Here is an 8,065-nt window from a genome sequence, read left to right on the forward strand (position 1 = left end):
GAAGTGAGAAGTAAAGGAATCACAGGGGTTTACGCAAATGTTGACACAATGTTGTTGTTTTCATACAAGTGCAGAAAGCTGAATGGGGAAAAGAGGTGAAAGTTCTGGGCATGAACACGCTTTCAAGTTGCCAAGTTCATTAGCAATAATCATCAAATAATAATCCATGTAATGAAATACATTTCTGAAATATGTCTCTGACCCTGACGGTGCAGTTCCATCCACTTTGAAGCGTACATCTAGAGAGTGCTTTCTTAGCAACGCAGCGCTCCCACGGCATGATGGGAAGTGACATTAGCGCCTGGGGCAGCCACGGGCGGGGTCTAATAGAGGGGGCCAGGAGGGGTGAGCCATGCTGCTTCATCACACACACGGTATACACACACACACTTAGAAATATACACACACACAGACACACACACTCACAAATACACACACAAATTTAAAAACACACACCCAAACCTGTCCACATGCACATACTGCATCTCGTCATCCACCCAGAGAGTAGAGCAAGAGGTGCTCTATCAGTAACCCACAGTGATGGACCACAGAAACATGGCATGTCTGACACAGTGGCAGACAAGACAACACCCCAGCCATTTCTTCTGCATTTATGTGATTAGTTTGATTAACGGGGGCTGAGCTACAGTGGTGTTTGTGAGACAAGGGCCCCCAAGGGGTCCGGGCCGGGTCTTTTCCCAAAAACGTCAGAATGGTTTGAGCTGTCTATGAAAAGCTGAGACTCTCACGAACACACTCATGTAACATGTTTTGCTCTATGATGCTCCAAATCTACACAAGAGTCGTTAGAAGGTAAGGGGTTCTACATAAAAAATCTTAGGAAATCCCTGGACATAGTGTCAATAATACTGTAATAAACTCACAAAGTCGCTGTCACAAACTACAAACTCCACACAGTTATCCCTGACTAGTTGGATATTCATTTCCCACTGAGCAAACCATTTCTGTACTTTGGCTGACCTTATTTTTTTAATTGACATTTGTCAATAAAACTCATGAACTCAACTGTTTATGTCAAATACTTTTGTGTTCTACTTGTAGCCCTGGTTGTCCTGAAAAGAAAATGGTAAAACACTTAATTTTGAGGCTAAATATAAGGGCATGATATGCAGATAAATGGATGTCAGATAAATGAAAAGCTGATTTTTCTCCGGTCTTGGGACTGAAGACAAACTCAGAAGTAAAAGACGGTGCTAACCACTACCTCCTCTTATGTAGAAGCTACGAGGAAGCGAGAAAGAGGTGTTAAGAATAATCTTATCTGTAACCCACAGCCTTTCTCAAAGTATCTAAGAGTTCATAAAAAATAGACCAGGAAGAGATTGCAGAGATGCAAAAGCCATATATAGTCAAAATATCAAGAAGAGATGCACACAGATACAACTCCGTTAACAGACACAGCAGCGGAAGAACACCAGATCTTCAGTCCAATGGACAAGCAATCCCACCGACGCCTCATCCCATAGGATAGAGGAGTATTCTGATGATATATCTACAATCCCAGAAAGATTTGTTAATCAACCTACACTGTATGACAAAATCTCAACTGGATAAGAAACAGGATGCTGAAAGTGATTTCCTACGGACAAACTACAGACGGCTTCACATCATCCTAGCAGACCAGTGTCTACTTCAAAAGAAAGATGAGGCTGGTCTCTGCTCGGTTTGAACTATTGGTGGTTTGGATCATCGGCTCCTGGGGTTGGTTAAGTAATAAATGCGTCCTCTATGACAAGAAATCTAATTACTGGCTATCCATTCACTCCAGTTCCTGCCCTCACAGCAACCTAACTGCCGTTTGCTGAGATTTATCTGATCTCAAACTCAACCTTTCCATTGTTCCGTCAAACTACCAGGCTCTCTGTCGCGAGATCAGGAGAGGGTCTGTGATGCAGTCTAGGGCTTTATCTCGATTCTCCGTCCTTGAGACCATTCACATACGCGGATGTCTGTCCACGATTCTCCCTGGAACCTTCAAGGGGCTGTCCCATGTGAAGAAACTCTATCTGCTGTGTATGTAACAGTGTTACAATTCCTCACTTCTACCTAACACATTCAGTGACCTGACTAATCTTGAGGAATTGTCCATTGAGAACTACAGGCTTTCTGTGATGGCACCGGGCGCATTAGGAGGGATACCTCTTCTGAAGAAACTCACAGTCGATAGTTGTACAGAAGAGCTCTCTGATTTGCTATGTAGGATAGTCAATATGTCACAGTCATTGACAGCCCTGGACTTCACTTCAGATGGTATAGTCATTTTAAGGCACCCAAACTGTTCTGACACCAACGGAGCTGTTCTTGAGCTTCCTTATTTCTACCGTCTTCAAGAGGTGTTTCTTAACTTCCCTAATGCCCACCGTTTAGAAAAAAGAGCATTAAAATGCTTTGAAAACATTTCCTCTCTTTTTTTGCCTGACAATGATGCGCTACAGACACAGCTTCTGCAGTCTGGTATCAGCAGGCTGCGTCATTTTGTGTTCAACAATAACATTTCTTTTGAATCGGTCTGTGAGACTGTATTCAAACTATCAATCAGACAGGTTCATATAAGTGACCATAAAACTGAGAACTACACAGAGTCTGCAATAAGAAATTGTCAGGGGATCGAGGTGCTCAGACTCAGCATCTGTCATAGTGATAATGTTAGAGTCAACTTGATCCATTATTTGAAGAATCTCACTGATGTGTCAGTGTTAAGACACTGGGACGTTAAACCTGAGTGCAGGGCCCTTCATGTCCGTGCCCAAAATGTGTCTTTCCAGGACTGCTGGAGGCCGTTCTTCAAGTCCGTCGTCAGCCTCACAGCTATGACGGAGCACCTCCTGTGTGGATCTCATTTTGCTGCAAAGTACCTCCCCTCCCTGGAGCATGTTGACTTCCAGTCTATGCTCTATACAGAGTTTGTAGATATGACTGACCTGAACACACTTGTGCAGCTGAGGTATCTTAAGCTGATGAGAGTTGACCTTATCCTGCAACCGGGGCTGGCCATCATGTTCCGCAATCTGACCAAACTGGAGAGCCTGAACCTCATCTCCTGTAGGATCCTCACTCTGGAGGAGGAGCTGAGCAGAGACCTGCACTCCCTCGTGCAGCTGTCAATCAAAGTCGAAGAGGAGTTCAGTATGTTAGAGACCTTCCCAGAGCCCCTGACCAGCCTGAGTTACCTGTTGTTCTACAGACCTCGTCTGCACTGTAGCTGGGACAACACCTGGCTGGACAACTGGGCCAGGGGTCAGAGGCATATCCAGGTCATCATCTGGCACCCCAATGAGGCTGATCTGACCTGTAAAGATGAGACTGGCCCAGTCCAAAACTTTGCCAGGTACTCAGAGGCCAACTGTTCCCTGGATGTGGGCTTTGTCCTGTTCTTCTGCACCTCATTGGGCCTGCTCCTCTTCATGCTGGTGATGGTGCTCTATCACCTGCTGGCCTTCTGCCACATCCTCCGTGGCTGGCTGGAGGAGGCCGTGCGGAGGCCCAACCCCAGAGGGCGCCACTGCTATGATGTGTTTGTGTCGTACAGCGGTAGAGACGAGCGCTGGGTGGTGGAGCAGCCGCTTCCGGGCTTGGAGCAGAGGGGGCCTCCCTACCTGCGTCTCTGTCTGCATAGTAGGGACTTCCAGCTGGGGAAGCTGTGGACAACATCACAGACAGCCTCTACAGCAGCCGCCACACCCTGTGTGTGGTGAGTCGTCACTACCTGCGCAGTAACTGGTGCTCCCTGGAGCTACGACTGGCCACCCTGTGTCTGTTGGTGGAGCACAGAGACATCCTTATCCTGGTCTTCTTGGAGGACATCCCTCCTCGCCAGCTGTGTGCCCACCACCGCCTGGCCAGGCTGGTCAAGACCAGGACCTACCTGGACTGGCCACAGGAACCTTCTGGGACCGTTTGTGGATCAAACTGGCCCCTCCTGAACCAGATCCCAGACTGTAACATTTACATTGACATTTTCCTCATTTAGAAGACCCTCTTATCGAGAGCGAGGTAGAGTAGTGAGTGCATACATTTTCGTATTTTTCGTTTTTTTGTCATAATAACACAACACACAAGATATACATGACTACCTTTATCATGGGTATTTTGAATTTACAGACATGGGAAAATAGTAACTTTTTACATTTTGTTCCATACTGTGCTACCTGCATTGCAACAGAGTTTGGTTGTGTCTTATTCTTTGAGTTTATTTTATTTTATTCAACATTGCAGATACATTTTTATTGTTTAACATATTGTGCTGTTATTGTTTTTTTCTTTGCTTCTCTTTCATTAAACTTCCCTGTTGGAAGGAATGTATATATAGTTTGCCTTGATCATTTGATACCAAACACACACAAACACACTAGAGGCCAGTCTGATATTGTGTACTGAATGCCAAGATGTCCATACTTTAAGAGTAGGAAAATTATTCACGTATACTGTATTGTTGATTGCACTGTGCACAAGACAACACAATATAGCCTCGCTACTGTTTTTCACTGTCTTTTTACTGTTGTTTTTATTTCTTTACTTACCCATTGTTCACCTAATACCTTTTTTGCACTATTGTTTAGAGCCTGTAAGTAAGCATTTCACTGGAAGTATATGTTGTATTCGGCGCATGCGACAAATAAACTTTGATTTGAACACAATGTCATGGTTGATAGATTTGAGAGATAATCCACTGTTGCAGAGTAATCCAAATGTCCCTCTGTGTTTTAATGCCCCATAAAGAGATGTTCAGTCATCTGAGCATGTATAAGCTAAGAGGGCTGTCTGAGGTCCAGAGATCTGATTGACAAATCAAATCAAATCAAATGTTATTTGTCACATACACATGGTTAGCAGATGTTAATGCGAGTGTAGCGAAATGCTTGTGCTTCTAGTTCCGACAATGCAGTAATAACCAACAAGTAATCTAACTAACAATTCCAAAACTACTGTCTTATACACAGTGTAAGGGGATAAAGAATATGTACATAAGGATATATGAATGAGTGATGGTACAGAGCAGCATAGGGAAGATACAGTAGATGGTATCGAGTACAGTATATACATATGAGATGAGTATGTAAACAAAGTGGCATAGTTAAAGTGGCTAGTGATACATGTATTACATAAGGATGCAGTCGATGATATAGAGTACAGTATATACGTATGCATATGAGATGAATAATGTAGGGTAAGTAACATTATATTAAGGTAGCTTTGTTTAAAGTGGCTAGTGATATATTTACATCATTTCCCATCAATTCCCATTATTATGGTGGACATAATGGACAGATAAACATTTAACCAACATTTAACCAAGAGCATTTTTAATGAAAAAGTGAATTATATTACGCTAGATATGGAAATGAACTGAGGTTATCCTCTAACACACAATCCAATTTCTACAGGATCAGTGTGTGTGTGTGTGCATGCGTAGGTGAGAGTCTCTACATTGAGGTGGGTTGATGGGTATTTTACTATTGTGTTGCCCATTGTAGAGGGAAGTCAGAGTTCAGGGCAGGTTTATTCCATTAGCACAGAACAAACTTTTTGTGTTCCATAAATAAAATATAAATAAGAGGGAGAGGGAGAGAAAGAGAGAGACAGAGAGAGGGAGAGAGAGAGAGCGAGCGAGCGAGCGAGCGAGCGAGAGAGAGAGAGAGAGAGAGAGAGAGAGAGAGAGAGAGAGAGAGAGAGAGAGAGAGAGAGAGAGAGAGAGAGAGAGAGAGAGAGAGAGAGAGACGGAGAGAGACAGCGAGAGACAGAGAGAGAGGGAGACAGAGACAGAGAGAGAGACAGAGAGAGAGAGAGAATGTGTGTGTGTCTCTCAGGGATGGATGCTAATAGCTTGCCTTAGGCCAGAATTTGAAGGGAGTCTACAGTAAAGCAGACATAACAAGAGTGCTTGTGTGGATGTGGTGTTGGTGGAGGTAGTGAAGGTGGAGATAGTGGTGTTGGTGTAAGTAGTGGTGTTGGTGTTGGTGGAGGTAGTGGTGTTGGTAGAGGTAGCGGTGTTGGTAGAGGTAGCGGTGTTGGTAGAGGTAGAGGTGTTGGTGGTAGAGGTGGTAGAGGTGGTGGTGTTGTCAGTGTTGGTAGAGGTGGTGGTGGTGGTTGAGGTGTTGGTGGAGGTGGTGGTGTTGGTAGTGGTGGAGGTGTTGATGGTGGTGGAGCTGTTGGTGGTGTTGGTGGTGGTTGTGGTGGTGGAGGAGGAGGTTTTGGTGGTGGTGTTGGTAGTGATGGTGGTGGTGGGTGGTGGTGGAGGTAGTGGTGTTGGTGTTGGTAGAGGTGGTGGTGATGTTGGTGGGTGGTGGTGGTGTTGGTGTCAGTGGTGGTGTTGATGGAAGGTTTTAGTGGTGTTGGTGGTTGTGGTGTTGTTGGGTGGTGTTAGTGGTGGTGTTGGTGGTGATGGTGTTGGGGGTATTTAGTATTTTATTAGGATCACCATTAGCTGTTAAGGAAAGCAGCAGCTACTCTTCCTAGGGTTCACACAGAACATGAAACATGACATAATACAGAACAGCTCAAGGACAGAAGTACTGGCACACATAGCCTACATCACAATACATACACACAAAATATCTAGGTCAAATAGGGGGAGAGGCATTTAAAAATATATATATATATATTTCACCTTTATTTAACCAGGTAAGCTAGTTGAGAACAAGTTCTCATTTACAACTGCGACCTGACCAAGATAAAGCAAAGCAGTGCGACAGAAACAACAACACAGAGTTACACATGGAATAAACAAATGTACAGTCAATAATACAATAGAAAACAAATACTATATACAGTGTGTGCAAATGGCATGAGGAGGTAAGGCAATAAATAGGCAATAGTAGCAAAGTAATTACAATTTAGCAGATTAACACTGGAGTGATAGATGAGCAGATGATGGTTTGTAAGTTGTGATACTGGTGTGCAAAAGAGCAGCAAAGTAAATAAAAAAAAATATGGGGATGAGGTAGGTAGATTGGGTGGGCTATTTACAGATGGACTATGTACAGCTGCTCAGATAGCTGATGTTTAAAATTAGTGAGGGAAATGCAAGTCTCCAGCTTCAGCGATTTTTGCAGTTCGTTCCAGTCACTGGCAGCAGAGAACTGGAAGGAAAGGCGGCCAAAGGAGGTGTTGGCTTTGGGGATGACCCGTGAGATATATCTGCTGGTGCGCTGTCACGAGAATTTTAAATCCCAATGATAATAACTAACAATCAATAAGCTTTGACCAATCACCGAGGTTTGTAAGACCCTGGGTTTAATAATAATTAAGCAAAGACTCAGTTTATGCAAAAGGTTCGTACAGTTTATCCACGAGAACATTCTGAAGTCCATAATACATTTTATGGCTTACGCACATACCTCCATACAAACAGTAGATATCCTACACACATAAATACACAAGAACAGTAGGTGAGTTGTATCTACTGTTTATCACTACCAAGCCGGCAGTTCCATTCCCCCGAGATTAGAGGAACCTTGAAAGGACCCCCTGTCCTATCATAAGTTTCTCAGAGTTCTAGCCAGGTCAGGTCATACATAGTTTAATGGTTCTCGGTCTCTTCTTAGTCACACTGAAGTTTACCATTCTACAATTACAATTCATTATAGATGTTACTGAATCGATTGATTACTAATAGTTGCATTTGTCTAATTATTCATTATATCTGTTATATAATGTCATAATTACGTTTCAGGGTGGAATTGTTTAGTCATTACCTTTAAGCATATAAATTCCCTTATCAAGTGCGTGCTACGGACGGGTGTTGTTATCGTGACCAGTGAGCTGAGATAAGGCGGCGCTTTACCGAGCATAGACTTATAGATGACCTGGAGCCAGTGGGTCTGGCGACGAATACGTAGCGAGGGCCAGCCGACTAGAGCATACAGGTTGCAGTGGTGGGTGGTATAAGGCGCTTTGGTAACAAAACGGATGGCACTGTGATAGACTACATCCAATTTGCTGAGTAGGGTATTGGAAGCTATTTTGTAGATGACATCGCTAAAGTCAAAAATCGGTAGGATAGTCAGTTTAACTAGGGTAAGTTTGGCGGCGTGAGTGAAGGAGG

At 43.7% G+C, this 8,065-nt stretch overlaps 1 pseudogene; it reads left to right on the top strand.

Moving 5' to 3' along the window:
• Positions 1-1,587: 1,587 nt before the first annotated feature.
• On the top strand, positions 1,588-3,963 carry LOC124033035 (annotated as a pseudogene).
• Positions 3,964-8,065: the final 4,102 nt, after the last annotated feature.

The sequence above is a fragment of the Oncorhynchus gorbuscha genome, linkage group LG04, assembly GCF_021184085.1.
Source record: "Oncorhynchus gorbuscha isolate QuinsamMale2020 ecotype Even-year linkage group LG04, OgorEven_v1.0, whole genome shotgun sequence".
Lineage (NCBI taxonomy): Eukaryota > Metazoa > Chordata > Actinopteri > Salmoniformes > Salmonidae > Oncorhynchus > Oncorhynchus gorbuscha.